General features: G+C 37.0%; 1 long non-coding RNA gene across 1 annotated transcript; it reads left to right on the top strand.

The window, feature by feature from the left end:
* The first annotated feature begins 3,381 nt into the window (after window positions 1-3,381).
* LOC112531753 lies at window positions 3,382-15,005 on the top strand. The gene is made up of 3 exons (XR_003073690.2): window positions 3,382-3,760; window positions 4,317-7,662; window positions 9,124-15,005. It is a non-coding gene; the product is annotated as an uncharacterized LOC112531753 (long non-coding RNA).
* The last annotated feature ends 1,307 nt before the right edge of the window (window positions 15,006-16,312 follow it).

Below are 16,312 nucleotides of genomic sequence, written 5' to 3'. Positions count from 1 at the left end.
ATCCTGGGCTGCATCACAAGAAGCATGGTCAGCAGGTTGAGGGAAGTGATCCTGCACCTCTACTCTGCACTACTGAGAGCTCACCTGGAACATTCTGTCCAGATGTGGAGTCCTCATTATAGGAGAGACACAGACAGGTTGGAGGGCTTCCAGAGGTGGGCCACAAAAATGATCCAAGGCATGGAACTCCACCCCTACGAGCACAGACTGAGAGAGCTGGGGATGTTCAGCTTGGAGAAGAGAAGGCTCCAGGGAGACCGAATAGCAGCCTTAGGTATCTAAAGGCGAACTATAAGAAAGAAGGGGACGGACTCCTTAGCAGGGTCTGTTGAGACAGGACAAGGAGAAATAGTTTCAAACTAAAAGAGAGGAGACTTAGAATCCATATTAAAAAAAAAATGTTTTTTACAGTAGGGGAGGTGAGGCAGTGTAACAGGTTGCCCAGAGAAATGGTGGATGCCCTATCCTTGAAGATATTCAAGGTCCGGCTGGACCAGGCTCTGAGCAGCCTAATCTAGCTGTAGACATCACTGTTCATTGCATGGGAAATTGAACTAGATGACCTTTAAACGTCTCTTCCAACTCAAACAATTCGTATTTTAGAATCATAGAATCATATGATTCTAAAATATGCAATGTGAAGCAGTCCTTTCACCCTCCTCTGAATTAGTAAGAATATGTCTTGGCTGATATCAAGTTTGAAGTATTGCACAAAAGATGTGTACAGACTAGAAAAAGTCAGAATAGACAAACTATTTTTCATCAAGATTTACTCATTTATTAGGAAATTTGTACTTTGAGAAAAGTTGGAAACCTTTGTTTGTATCATTTGGAAGGAAAAGGGCAGATGGAAAACTGTCAGCAATCCTTTATATATATAAAAAAAAAAAAATGCACACATGGATAGAAATGAAATAACAGGTATAAAATCTCGCGGTATAAAATTTAAGTTAGGGTGGAATATTTGTCATGATCTTTTAAGGGTAGCTATGTAAGCTATGTAATTTATGTAAAATTTTCATGATGTGATAAAGGATTGAGGCATGCTCTAGGCCCATGTTACTCTACCTGCTGCCACAGTGGACATTAGCTCTATTTGCTATTGTGTCTCACAGCAGCACTAGTTTAAAATAAACAAGTGATTCTAACAGGTGCTTCTTCATTTTTCCACCTTTTATGAATTCCACTGTGAATTGCCTCACACATTATACGTTAAACCTCAGAACTTTACTTACTTAAGGACAGGTTGAAGAAATATCCATTAGGAGAGGTGCAGGTACAGTCAAGGGATGTCAGCTTAGCACTGCATAACCTCCCCAGGCACTGTGACATGGAGTCTTGAAGTAGCCAAGTCCTCTTGGCAGTGTCTATCTACAAGCTAGATACAGAAGGGGCTTGGATGCTGATACTGTGGCACAAAACTAAGAAATTGCATTGAAAGTCACACAAATTCCAAATGTAGAATTTCATGGCTTCTTGGTCAGCATCTGGGTTTTGTAAAATTTTCAGCATTAAAGCTTGAACCAGTTAAATTACTATTCATGAAGAAATCTCTTAGTTACTCTTACCATGCTCCCCCTTTTTACTTCTTCTATTCCTCCACACATACAATATATTGTGTACCACAAATCAGAGTGCTCTTCTTGGATAAAGGACCCAAGGGTTATTTATTTCCTCTTGGAAAATATTTTTGCATTCTTATGTAGCTAATTCAGGGCTGTTGTCATCACAAGGTTAAAATAATAATAATACAGTAAAATAAAAGTCTAGTGTTGTTTTCATATCCACAAACACATACCAACAATAAAAACCGAGTGGTGAATACAGAGACAGTAATTCAGTTCAATGAACTAAGATTAAATTATCATGAAATAATGTAAATATCATATGTACAAAGCCCAACCCTTTCCATAATTACAGAAAAAAGCAACAATTTTCATCACAATAAATACAACAGCACAAAATAGTAATTAAAAATGTATTGCTAGTTACTAAATGGATATTGTACAGCTTCTTATTAGCTTGGAAATAAACCCCCTTATACCATGAATTACACAGCTGCATTATCTTTTGCTGGAGATTTTTCAGCAGCCATACTGAAGAAATACTACATAATATAGTAAGCTGACTACACTGTGAAGAAAATTCAGTGCTATTGTAAAAGCAATGTAGTTTAATTTCATTTGGTTCTTTCTTATACTGTGTTAATGTGATATGTGATGTCAAAGTGATGTTTTCTTTCTATTCCCCGTTAATCTATTCATCTCTTGTGGCATCTGCAAGAAAAATGTTAACCCATGCAAAGCCGTCTGGATTTGTTTGTTTGTTTGTTTATTGTTCATTGTCAAGAGAATGTTTTACATTACACTGCAATTAAAGACAATTTCCATTGCCCAAGTATAGATGATGGATTTGCACATCTGGAACTCTGTTTGTGAGGATGTGAAAATGTGGAAATTTGGACTGAAGTGTTAGTAGTCAAAATGTACAACACTATAGCTGTAAACTGTGTACATATGAGAGTTCTGAAGTGACTATGAGCAACTACAGTTACATTTCTGAGCAGAAGTGAAATATTTATTAGACTTGATATCGCGTGAATCATGTGAATCCTTCCACTTCATATGTTGTAGACATTATAGATCCAATTCTGGAATTGACTTTTTAACAAGATGTTTGAGATTACTGACAACTTGGCTTCAAGTCTGAGAATTTGTGCTATACTTCAGATGGAATTAGTAGGCTAGGAGCATGACAGGAACCCCTGCTACATCAGGAAGGCCATGCAACTTTATTCCTTCTGGACTCTAAAGAAAAGGGATGGAAAGAAGAGGCCACACTCTGCCCTCCTACAAAAGTCAGATCATTGCTTTTACTGGGATTAGCACTCATGTAAATTGGTGTGAAGGAGTGCACCATTATATTTAGTGTCTGAAAGATAAATAGGTTTATGGCTCACACAGCAATCATTTATTTTACCAGTGAGAATGTAAAGGCTGATATCAGACATGGACAGTGGTTACCTTCAGCAACATAGCAAAAGCCATTTGTTGAATTTGGAGAGACAAGATGTACCCATATCTCTTCAGAGCTTTAAGTAGAAGCTGCAGGCTATTTTCATTATGGTTATTCTTTTTATCAATTCTTTGTTCTGTCTATGTCTTACTATTATATATGTAGGTCGCTCTGAAAGTAATGCCTTCCATTTATTCCCATGGAAACTACAATAGATACAAAGAGCACAATAACACAATTTGATAGAGCACATTCTCAGCTATAAAATATTATTTTTCAGTATAGTCACTGCCATTAACTATGTATTTTTGCCAGCGATGAACAAGATCCTGCATGCCACACTTGAAAAAAATCTGCACCAGTGGAGGTGATCCACTGTTGCTGCTGCTGAATCGCACCACCCGCTGTGCTCACATCCACTGTTTGGTCTCCATCAACATTCAACAAGCATCGATGAGTCATTTTTTCCACGTGGAGAAATTCAATTTCACACCGTTGCTGCATATGCACTTCCATGTCAGACACCATTTTGTCAGACTGCCCCTCTGCTGCTGTACATTGCACAACCAACATAATAAAACAAGAGGCATTACTTTTGGAGAAACTGTCATATATTTACAAGCACATACCAAACTGAAAGACGCTACTTGACCCTGCCTCAAATTGCTTGCAGCCTGGTGATGACATGAAGAGCTCATAATGGCAGATGCAGTAGGACTGGAAGAAGAGTATGGGGAAGAACATAGTAGGATTTCTCAGTTTTATTGAACACCCTGATGGTTTCATTAAACTCTCCTCTCCTCTCCTCTCCTCTCCTCTCCTCTCCTCTCCTCTCCTCTCCTCTCCTCTCCTCTCCTCTCCTCTCCTCTCCTCTCCTCTCCTCTCCTCTCCTCTCCTCTCCTCTCCTCTCCTCTCCTCTCCTCTCCTCTCCTCTCCTCTCCTCTCCTCTCCTCTCCTCTCCTCTCCTCTCCTCTCCTCTCCTCTCCTCTCCTCTCCTCTTCTCTCTTCTCTCTTTTCTCCTTCCCTTCCCTTCCCTTCCCTTCCCTTCCCTTCCCTTCCCTTCCCTTCCCTTCCCTTCCCTTCCCTTCCCTTCCCTTCCCTTCCCTTCCCTTCCCTTCCCTTCCCTTCCCTTCCCTTCCCTTCCCTTCCCTTCCCTTCCCTTCCCTTCCCTCCCTTCCCCTCCCCTTCCCTTCCCTTTCTTTTCTTTTTCCCTTCTGCTTCCTCTCTTTTTCTCCTCTCTACACCCTCCCTTTCCACAGGTGTTAGCATTTTTGTTTGGTAAAAAATTCTTCTGCCTTCAGATTTGCACACTGTCATAGGACTGGAGCTAGTGCATACTTTGCGCAATGAAGAACTAAATTACATCTGTGACCTCCACTACCAACAGAAGGTGGTATCTTTCAGTATTTGTCTTCAGTTTTTTTTCTTTGATAAACTGTAGCAGAATTCCTATGTAGTTTAGGAAATGCTATAGTGTATTTAGTTTATTTTTCAAGGTTGAAAATGTGACAGTAATGTTATGAAGTTTGAAATGCAATACATGAAGTAGCTGGAAAACAAATTCTATATTTTCAATTGTTAGAACCCATGGATAAGCTGTTACTAATTAAAATAAAATAAAATAAAATAAAATAAAATAAATAAATAAAAAAGGACCCACTTACCATTCTCAGAAACGGTTGTACTTAAGTGTAAGTACTATGAAATGAAAATTGATTTTCATGGTTCCTTATTCTCCAATACAGGGAAGGACAGTAGTTTCTTTATTGTCCTCTGTAACCCTCCAGTTCACCATAACTTATTCTTTTTTCATTTAGAAATCTTCACTCTGTTACTTCCCCTCCCCATTTCCTTTCCACTGCAACAGGAAGTCTCCAGGGGAATTTGCTAGATACATAGATGCCTTGGAAGGGAAAAGAGGAGACAATTGTAGGTTATCTGACTGTGTGGGTTGTATGAGAATTTATTTTCAAAAAGATGTATGGGTTATCTGAGTAGCAGGCTATATACAAGAAAATATGGTAATATCAAACCATTTTATTTCTATCTGATTCAGTCTTGCTGGGCTCGTGAAAGGACAAATTTGCTTTTCTGAACTGCATAAATCTATACAATTTCATTTCTTTCTTGAGAACAAATATATGTAACAGACAGATTTTTGCATTTCTTTTCTTTCTTTTATACCATGATTTATATACGTAAACAAGATGTAATATTACTCCTTTTTATATTGTGGCAGGTTTATTTTGCATAGGTGAGCAAAATAAAAAACTGTTTTTGTTTTCTTTTTTTTGTTTGTTTGTTTGTTCAGACACAGAACTTTTGATATTGCCTGAGAATCAAGAAAGGTAGTTTCAGATGTTGTAGCTCTTCCTCCAGATATACTTTGTATTATTTTTAGATGCCTGTTAGTTCCTATCATCCCAGCTGAACAGTGTAAATTCATGAGTGAATGGTGGGCTTGAATGGACCTTTGATAGTGATACTTTTCAAAAACCATTCCCTGTCCTTCTGGAAAGGAGAAACTGGAACAGGATGATGAAATGACATGCAATAATGATGCATTCTCAGTCATGTGTTTTCTGAAGTTGGTTCTCTGAGATCTTCCAATTCTGTTCCCAGTATGAAGCTCAGTTGTGTGGAGCCATCTAGTTAACAATTCACACAAATAAAATGATTTTCAGATGTGTTCAGTACCCTTAAAGTACTGTTTACTTTAATTGCCATGATAATTTTTCAATGCTGAATATAAGCACGGAAATTAGCTTCTGAAGAGCCAGATTGAGCAGGACTTCAACAATTAGACTAATGACTGTGTTGTAAGCATGATAATATGTAGGAGGTATTACTAGCAAGTTTAAGTTTCATTAGGAAGCTGTATTGGGCTTACATAGCAAGGTTTTGACAGAAGGAGGCCTGTAGGGGGTGACCCCTGGCAGTAGAACCCTACAGCTTCCCAAGGTCAGTGTGGAAGGAGGGCAGGAGGTGCTCCAGTCATAGAGCAGAAGTTCCCTGAAGACCAGGAGAGACACATGGTGGAGCAGGCTGTCCCCCTGCAGCCCATGGGTTCCACATGGAGCAGATCTCCATATGCAGCTGTGGAGGAGCCCAAGGTGCAGCAGGTGGATGTGGACTGAAGGAAGCTGCAGCCCAAGGAGAGCCCCTGAAGGAGCAGACTTTAGGCCAAAACTGCAGCCTATGGAGAGGATCCCCCAGTGGAGGAAGTGATCTAGCAGAAGCTGTCAGCTTTGAGGCCATGTTCTGGAGCAGTCCAGTCCGTTCCTGAAGGGAGGGCCCTGTGCTATGAAGCTATGTTTGAACAGTGCTTGGAGAGCTGCAACCTGTGGAGAGTCTGCATGGGATCAGTTCAGAAAGGATGGCATCCCATGAGAGGGATCCCACATGGAGCAGAAGCAGAGACTGCCCATGAAGGAGCAGCAGAGACAAAGCATTATAATTCGACTGCAGCCACCGTTCCCCATTTCCCTGCACTGCCTGGGGGCAGGAGGAGAGAGTGGATGGAGGAAGATGTTTGTCATTTGGTTTTAGATTCTCCATATGCTCAGTCAGTTTTGTCTTTGATAATAATTGGTGAGTGATCTTCCTGTGTTTATCTCAACCACTGACTCCTTTTTCATTGCATTTTCTCCCCCTGTCCCTTTGAAGAGAAGGGTAAGAGTTGTGATGAAGTTGACTAGTTATTAGTGTGAAACCATGTTAGTCTGAAGTATTAGTTAAAGAAAAAAAAAAACAACAAACAGAGAAATGATAGCTGAAATTGCTTGGGATGTTGGATTAGTTGGTTTGGTTATTATTGAAGTGGTACAATAATACTACTAAGATGACAAATATTTATGCATATTTTATGCAAATATGCAACATTAGAAATCTATAAAAATAAGGTATCCTGATGATTCCTAAATATAGGTTAGAAAATGTTTCCAGAAATGGTTAATAAACAGTGATATAATAAGCTTTGTTACTTTGGTGCTCTTTCAAAGATGTTCAGTTGCATTAAACCCTCTTGCTTTGTGAGTGCTTAAACGAGATTGTAGTTGTTAACATAGATGTCAAGAGGCTCTGTCATTCTGTTTTTTGCACAAAATTTTTATAGATAAAAACTTTCCTTTTATCATTGTAGGCCTCATCTTCTCCTCTCATGTACTTTTGCTCATAATTTTGTAATACCTAGTCAGTGATAGACTTTGCAAAGTCATGTTTTCTTCTCTCATCTCTAATCTGGTTGAATCTGGAAGCCAGTAAGACTGAACTGTACTTTTTCCACTTCTTGTATTCAGAGAAGGTAGCTGGAGAAGAGGCTTAGTGATATTGCATAAATGAGCATGTAGAGGCCAGACTGAGAATTAACCCTAGAATTCTTGAATTCCAGTTTTGCAGTTAAATATATACAATGTCAGTTGTCTAAATGACCCTATTTGAACTTCATTTCTGGGGTGTTCATTACAATGCTATCAGGATAATGACTGAAGCCTTAAGTATCTATTCCTTACGTAGACTATTGTGCTTTCTTATAAAAGTGTACCGCTGTTGTATGTAATTTTCTACTTGTGCTTTGTGAAATGCTGTATTCCAGGTGTTTTTTGCAAAGAGAAAAGTCAGAGATTTTTCCCTTGTCTTTGTAGGAAGGTGAGTATACATTTATAAAGCAAACATGTTAAGTGCAGTAACTAAAGTAACAGTAGCATATTACATTGCATTTATTCCTCTTCCACATTTCTGTTAGGCCCAAAGGTGCTAGACAGTTAAATACATAGTGACATTACTAGATGTAAGCAAAAGCAGATGTGATAGAATATAAAGAACAAAGCCCTCTAACTTATTTTTCTAACATCAAAGGTGAGCTAACCAAGGAAGTAATTGCAGTTACAGCATTATTTACTGTCTTTTTCATTAAGTGTAGCAAAGACAGTATTAAACAATGCAGGAACAGTAAGAGACAGATTTCCATCTTGGATTCATAGTACTTATCTCAGTGAATATTTAAAAACCTGCTACAATATGATGATTTGTAATATACATCTGAAACACCAGCAAGGACCAAGTCTTCAATATATCCTGTAACTGTAACAGTCTGAAAAAATGAGGAGTCAACTCATTTATTCCATATTTGAGTCAATAACTGAGGATATATTCTGACAGTTTTGTAATTTGATCCTAGAATGGTCTTGCAAGATACACAATGTCGTCATGAGTATTTTCCCCAGGGCAAAGCACTCCAAGAGAGCTTACATGAATACATCAGAACAAAATGACCATGTAATTTAGAATAATCTATCTTAAAAACAGATAGTAAATGCATTGCTCTAAGAGTCTGATCCAGTTTCCAGTTTGGCAAATCCTTCATACCACTGAACAGGTTTTAATTTCAGCTTATTTATCTTTTAGACTGATTTCATAGAATCACCAATCACAGAATCACCAAGGTTGGAAAAGACACACAGGATCACCCAGTCCAACCAATTCAAGTGTTGCTATTATTATTATTATTATTATTATTGTAGAAAAAAATCAATTTTATATAAACTAATCAAAATATTCAGAACAAATAATGTTGAAAAATTTGAAGATAATACTGTCTAAAGACATCATTCCTTAGAAGCTTCTTGAAAGAGAAATTCTGGCTAGTCTTTTAACACTGCATGGTGGCCAGGAAGTTTCCTCTCCACAGTGGTATGCAATCTTCTTGAAATGTGCATTCCTGATTTCATATGTTGTGTGTACTCTGTCGATTCTCTCTATTGAAAAAAGTGATAGGAACAGAGTTAATTTCTTAAGCAGAAAGAAATCTGGCAATCTCTTTCTTGAGACTGACACCTCTAAGAAACTTGACGGTACACTCAGACTCATCTCTGAGGTCATTAATGCAGTTATTAAATAGCACTGGCCCCAGTATCAACCCCTGGAGTATACTAGCAGTAATTATCCTTCAGGTGAAATTAATGCTACTTATCACAACCCTCTGAGTCCACGAGTTCAGCCTATTTTGCATCTCTTAGAGAGAATCATAGAATCATAAAGCCTTGCTGAAGTCAATGTAAATGATACCTATGTGCTCCCTTCATCTGTCCACCATTCTTCTCGTTACAGAAAGCTATCAGATTGATACTGCAGTGTTCATCTTGAAAATGGAACTACAGTTACTGTGAAGCTAGATACGTAAACCTGAAGTAATGGTCTGTTTTCTTCTACAAGGGACTCTCACTTTACCTGACACAAAACTGCATATAATGATTAAGATCATTAGCTTTTTTCAGCATTTTCACATGTGAATAGAGACCTGGTCATCAATGGTAGTACTGGATAATCTTAGAGGTATTTTGCAACTTTTGATTCTCATTCTATGAATCTATGATTTATTCAATATTAGAGGAAGAATTAGCAGCTTCATGAAGTAGTGCTACTCTACAAGAGGAAATTGGTTCACTGCTGGACTTCAGGTAAAATCAGGCCCAAGTGTGTGTTATCATGAACAGGGCTGAAGTATGTTACCTTCATAACGTCAAACTTGCCTGCATAGGTTTAAAAAGATTAGGGTTTAAATTGTTAGCAAACCTCTGAGATTCAGTGAGCTGCAACTTACTTCTTGTGAGTAATGATTTTAATTTGAAACATTCTGCGTAATTTCTGTTGTTCAAACTCAGAAGTTGGTTTCAAAAGTGTGTAGGTTTGAAAAGAAACAATATTACAGTCATCCTTATATTCATATCTGGATAGCATATAGAGTTGCAGTGCATGAGATGAATCAAAGCAGATATCAATAAGGAAGCTGCAATATAAGAATAGAGATTTTGGATTTTCTATCATCTAGCATTTGTGTAAAAATAATATCTGGTTTAGGAACAAAATGAGGTTATTGCAAATGAAATCACTTGATTGGGATAAAAGAGGATCTGTACTTTTTTTTTTTTTTTTTTTTTTTTTTGTCATTCTAGAATTTGTCTACTTATCCAGAAGCAGGCATGTTATCTTGATATCATAGTGTGTGACATTCCAGCTAATAGTTAATAGCATTAGGATTCAGTACAACACTACATTAAGGCGAAGACAAAGCATGCAGATTCATGTTTTTAGTGAGGATCTTTTCTGCCACATGTGCTCTTCCATCAGCAGTTGCTGTAAAATTTGGTCTACTACTCAGTCTGATTAGAGATGCTGTTGCTGAACTCATCAGAAATGAATGCTTTATATTATATCTTGTGTTCTGGTACAGAGGATAGAGATAAGCAGCATCCGCTACTTGTTTGACTTCTTGATCTGTCATAAGGCCAAGCATAACTTGGAATGGTAGAAATGCCATTGTGTAATGATAACTCCATCAGGAAAGATATTTTTTACCTTGATCAACAAATTCTTCCTGCTGGAAGATGTTATTCAGAATGAGAAAATAGACGTGTTTAGTTTTTGTTCAAAACATGCTAGCCTTAATACAAAGGAGGAAAAAAAACCAACAACAAATGAAAATGTACTTCAGAAGAAGAAAACATTATGTGTATGAGTAAAATTGTCAGGTATTCATTTACTGTATCTGCCAAAAAGGACAGTGCATTTGGCTGCATGAACTATTTATATTGGATCAGTTATCTAGCTGTTTTTCAAGGAAAACCAGGAAAAAAATGGTTTTATACATGACTCTGTGACTAGAAACAGGAATAATTGCTAACTAAATAAGTGCTTTTAAAAGCTGTCAGTAGGTTGGTTGTAGGGTTATTTTTCCAGTTTAGCTCACTTATTATGTTCTTTGAATATTTCTTAATGAAATAAAAGAGACATATTTGGAGAAAATAGCTGGTAGTGAAATTAATCTGAAATTTATTTCATTGCTATTCTACTCTCCTTGTGAGAGTACTCTATGCTAATACATACACAATGTCTGTGAATAGAAAGAGTTCTGAAGTTCCATCATTTTTTCAGCTCCATTATTTCTGCCTTATCAATTAAGTAGTATTATCCATAATTTAGGATAGATAGAAAATATAACATAGGTTGGTATTTTTTCACATGATGTTATATCATTTCAGTATTTGGGGGATTTTAAAGTCAACTAGCTTTTAAGGTAAAATTCTTACTGATGGTTCTTGTGTGCTCAGGCTGTACCAAACATAAAACCAATGGCTTTGTCACACTTGGGTTCCACAGGAAGTTTCAAAGCAAAAGCTCAGGCATACATTTGTCTGATTTGCATCTGCCCTGGCTGTACTATAGGGGAATGTAAGGTCTGTGTCCCAGCTTCTGCTGAAACTTGATGATGACGGAACTATGGTTGTATAGATGATTCAAGAATATTTATATTGTTCAATATACTTAGACATATACACATGTCTAGGTTAGTATCTTAAAATCCTTACTTAGGTAATGAGGAAGATAGATTTTGTGAAAGATTAGCTATGTAGATTATTGGCTGAAAGTCACTCTCCTTGAGCTAACAGTTTTGTTGGAGCGCTTTATAGGACCAAGGGACTTCTATTAGGCCTCAAAGTGAAAAGTATGAATTCTGCCTTCTGTGACAGATAATTGAGAAAATTTGTACTCAGAAGTATTTTAGAGTCATCAGCACAAGGCAGGTAAGTCCTGAACATTTTGTTCATCCTGTTTGGATAGATGTGACAGATAACAGAATTGATGTGCTGGCAAGAAATGAACTACGGCACATGTCATATAAACAGATTTATGGTTTGGGGACTTTTTTCTGTTACTGGTCTAAATCTACAGAGATACCAGCAGTTACGTTTTTACTGAGGTCATTCCAGATGTAGTGTCTCCTATTAATTTCCGTGGAAACTACAACTGATGCAAAGAACAGAATAATGATAGAGCAAATTCTTGGCTACCAAGCACTATTTTTCAACACAGTCACAACTATCTGTTGATTCATGCAGATGAGCTGACCAGGGTACTCTTCATTTCATGGTGTGACAGAAGAACACATCCGTCTGGAACGTGGCTTACTTTTCACACTGCTTTTGCCACTGCTGATATGCACCTCTTGCAGCCTCATTGTGCTCACATCCTGTTTGGTTTTTATAAACAGAGCAAGTGTCGATGAATGTCAGTGGGAGCCATTTTCTCCACATGGAGGAATTCAATGACACACCTTTTTCTTCATACGCACTTCCATGTTAGATGCCATTTTGTCAGACTGCCCCTCTGCTCCCATCAGTTACATGGCAACAAAATGTAACAGAGTATTGGCAGGAAGGTTCAGCCTCTACTACCATACCACCACCATCTGTCCATGTCATGGGCCAGCATAATGAAATAGTAGTTTTTTCTTTTGGAACAGCCTTTATATATTATGATTGGGTTTTATTTCCAGAAAAAAATGTAAAAATAAATGCTCCTGAATGACACAGAAGCTATTCAGAAATGCTTTTAGAAAGAATCTGCGCAGGCTCTGGGAATCCCAAGAACTCACAGGAGCATTGTGACTTTCCCAAATGTGTTATCAACTAGCAAAATAATGCTGTTGTTGGAAGAATGTGAAGGTTATCGTGCAAAACATGTTTATATTGTTGAAGTGAGAGGAAATGATGGTAACTCCCAGAGTAAGGGGTGAACTTCCTCTTCTGAATATTCTGACTTTCAGTACCCTCTCCCAATGCAAGATTAGTCCTGATCATTTTCAGAAGAATCAGGAACATTGTTAATGAACAAAGAAGTTATCTTCAAAATTAATAGTCCACTTTTTTGCTTCTTAAGCTTTACATTCCTTTCAGCATGGTTGTTCAAAAATTTTAATTATTTTCCTTTTATTTTTCTCTTATTGAATATGTGTTTCCTCATTGATACTTCTGTCTTTTTACCCTTGAGCCCCAGATCATAACCACTGCTACTTGCTACATTAGCCATTCTTAAAAACTTCATTGTATGATTAGAAACCACCTCTTCTAATTTGGAGAAAGTTTGAGCTAATTGAAACCAGTTCAGATCTTGTTCATGTTGTCTACCCCAGCTCATTACTATTCCCTGTTGTCTTCAAAATAAAGCTTTGATTTCAATTTTTTTTTTCATTATTAACCTGCTTTTTTTGGCTTTGTCTTGGCTGCTCTTTCTAGGACTACTTGGTAGGTATCTCACCACCTTCCTGAGCTGGCAGGCACACAACAGCACAAACACTTAAAGAATACTTTCTTTTGTGCTGCTTCAAATAAATAAATAAAGTATATTCTTCAAAGTCTGCGGTGTTGTTGGATTAGCATGTCCTTTAATATAGAGAAAACAGGTTGATAGAAAGATTATTTTTCACTTTATGTTATGTCCAGTCTATAGTAGACCCAGTTGTGCCCCAGATAACAGAGCCCTGCTTAGAATTTCCATAGGTTCAGATAGTTCAAAGATGTGGATGTCTGAGATCATCAAACCCCAAAACTGTTTATCGAGATATAGATAAATATTTCAATGTAAATGTTAAAATTTAAATGCTTTGGTGATACCAAAGCTTATTGTGGTCATTTATTTATTAATAACTCTTTGGCCCCTTTTGTCTAAGTATTCGTTCAGACCTAAAAGAAAAACAACAAACAAAAAAAAGATTTTTGTTTTTTTCTCAAAAGTGGACTTTTGCCAGTGGAATAGCCTAATACTTCTTTAGCCATCTGTAAAAGAAGAGAAAGATTGTTGTAGATTTGTACATGTGGACTTAGTAAAATGAAGCCTTTGACTCTTATTTTAAATGCAACTGTATAAACCTTGCTGAACTTAGGGCAACTAGCTCTCTTCCAACTAAATCTGCTCTTAGTTTTCCTGGCTCCATCTTAAACTAGAAATGCACTTCATCTCTAAGTATCAAGAGATCAAGAGTCTCAAATCAGGTGAAAGTTTGAACTTTCACAGAAATACTATTTGTAAACCTTTTTTTTTTCTTCTTCTTTTTTTTCTCAGGGAAAGCTTAGAAGTGAAAACTCAAAATGCTCAGTAGTCATAAAGCCGTTAAAAATGCCCCAAACTTACTACTGTTTGAGAACAAACTAATGAGTATTTTTAGTAGATGTACTGCATGCAAAACAGCAACAAGAAAACACTGTATCATAGATTTTTGCTGAAAAGTGATAGTTTAAAAACAGTCTTCTTTTTTACAATATTCTGCTGTAGTATTTATTTCTTTGTTTAAATATAAAGTGATAGAACCTGATATCTCATCCCGAAAACAAATGTTTACAATATTCGTGCACATAAATCTGCAGGGGAAACAAATACAGAAAATTCTCATTAATGCAGTACATTTTCTGGTGATTTTATAGTCTAATTTTCTGTGGTTCCCTACAGAATGAATGCTGTTCAGAAAGCAATTCTATAAAGTACTTTGTGAATAACTATTATCGGCTAATTATTAGAAATTGCATGTTGTTGTTAATTGCATAAATAAATTGTTTTATCTGAAAGCCATTTTAAAAATGTTGGGTGTTTGAAGCATATATGGTTTTGATGTTCCTGTATAAAACATTTAACTGTTTAGCGCAAAAATAATGGCAAGGCCATCATTTATACCATTTTTTAAAATATTTTTAAAGCATTTTTATGCTCTATTGCATTGAAAAGGAAAAGAAAAAAATAATTTCAAAGGTGTTTTTTTTTTTTTTAATTGTTGCCTAATGAATATTCAAATTAAAAACTGTTTTATACTTCTTTATGAAGGTGTTTGCATGAGATTGTTCTTAATTTTGTGGGACTGGCCTAAACTAGAACCTTTAACTCTTCTTGCTTTAAGTTGGTTAAGGAATGCAAAGTGTTTTTTCCTAGCTGCATACGTTGATTATTCTAGCTTTTTATGTACATCTGGGCAAAATCAAGAACTATGGAAGTTTCTCTGGCAGTCATTGTATTCCTTCAACTTTGTAAACTCAAAGATAAACTGAGGTGGCAAGATTGAGTAGGCAGGTGTTTTCCATTGACTTACACTGGGTCAGAATTTTATATTGAGAATCTGTTTGTGCTGTAGATCCAAACAGGCCCTGTTTTTGCTCTGCAGTAGTAAGTTGTAGTGGCACATGAGGAAAATGCTCTTTAGCCAGGAAAAGGTATAGCTGTGCGTATTGCCTTAGCATTTGTGCAAGTATTGAGTTTATGCCTGCTAGTGTAAGCAGTGAACTTGACCTTAGAGTAATCTTGAACTGGGTATGAATGTTGTTACACATTTTGAATGTTGCTAAACCAGGTCTATTTCGTACATGAGAAAACAGGTCAAATCACACAAAAATAATTGGAACCAAGAATAATAAATATATGCAGAGGGCAGAATCTGTTCACATGTGAGTGTCTTTATACAAATTACCTGAACAGCCAATGGTGAGAAATGGGTTCTTCTATCTACTCTGCATCTATTCCTAAGGTAGACATCTGAACTGTGCCTTCTAGACTCACATGAGATGAACATCACTTTTGTAAGGTGAATAAACCATTACAGTGAAGGGTTATGAACAAATCCCTTGAAAGTACATAAGTCACTCCAAAAGTGATGCCTCCTATTATTTTCCCATGGGAATGACAACATCACAACAGATACAAAGAGCACAGTAACACTGTTTGATAGAGAAAATTCTCAGCTACACAACACTATTTTTCAATATAGTCACCATCATTAGCTGATCAATATGGGTGAGCTGGTCAAGAAACTTTTCATTTTGTGATGTGAGATATGTGTCTGGCTTTCTGTAACATGGCTTGTCTTTCACGTTGCATTTGCCGCTGCTGAAACACACCATGTACCACCTCATTGTGCTCTCATTCACTGTTTGGTTTCCATAAACATTTAGCAAGCATTGATGGATGTCAATGGGTGATATTTTTTCCACATGGAGGAATTCAGTTCCACATCTTTGTTTCGTACACATTTCTGTGTCAAATGCCATTTTGTCAGACTGCCTTTCTGCTATCCTCTGTCACATGGCAACAAAATGTAATGGAGCATTGGAGGGAAGGTTCAACCTCTGCTGCTGTACCACCGTCAGCCTCTGATGTCATGAGTCTGATGTCATGAGTCTGATGTCATGTCTCTGATGTCATAATGAAATAAGAGGCATTATTTCAGAGCAGCCCTCTTAATTTCCAAATGTGTAAAGCAAATGCCTGTTACTGGGAACAGCCAACATGGATTTACCCATGGAAACTCTTCCCTCACCAACCCAGTTGCATTTTGTAATCAGATTACTAGCTCTGTGGATAAGGGGAAAGGAGTGGTCACTGCCTGTATTCACTTTAAAAGGTCTGTTGACATAGTTTTATACAATATCATTTTAGTCACATTGATGAGATATTGACTGAATACTGGATATAAAGATAA

Source organism: Gallus gallus, chromosome 2, assembly GCF_016699485.2.
Source record: "Gallus gallus isolate bGalGal1 chromosome 2, bGalGal1.mat.broiler.GRCg7b, whole genome shotgun sequence".
In the NCBI taxonomy this organism is placed as follows: domain Eukaryota; kingdom Metazoa; phylum Chordata; class Aves; order Galliformes; family Phasianidae; genus Gallus; species Gallus gallus.
This window is presented reverse-complemented; position numbering and strand designations above follow the sequence as displayed.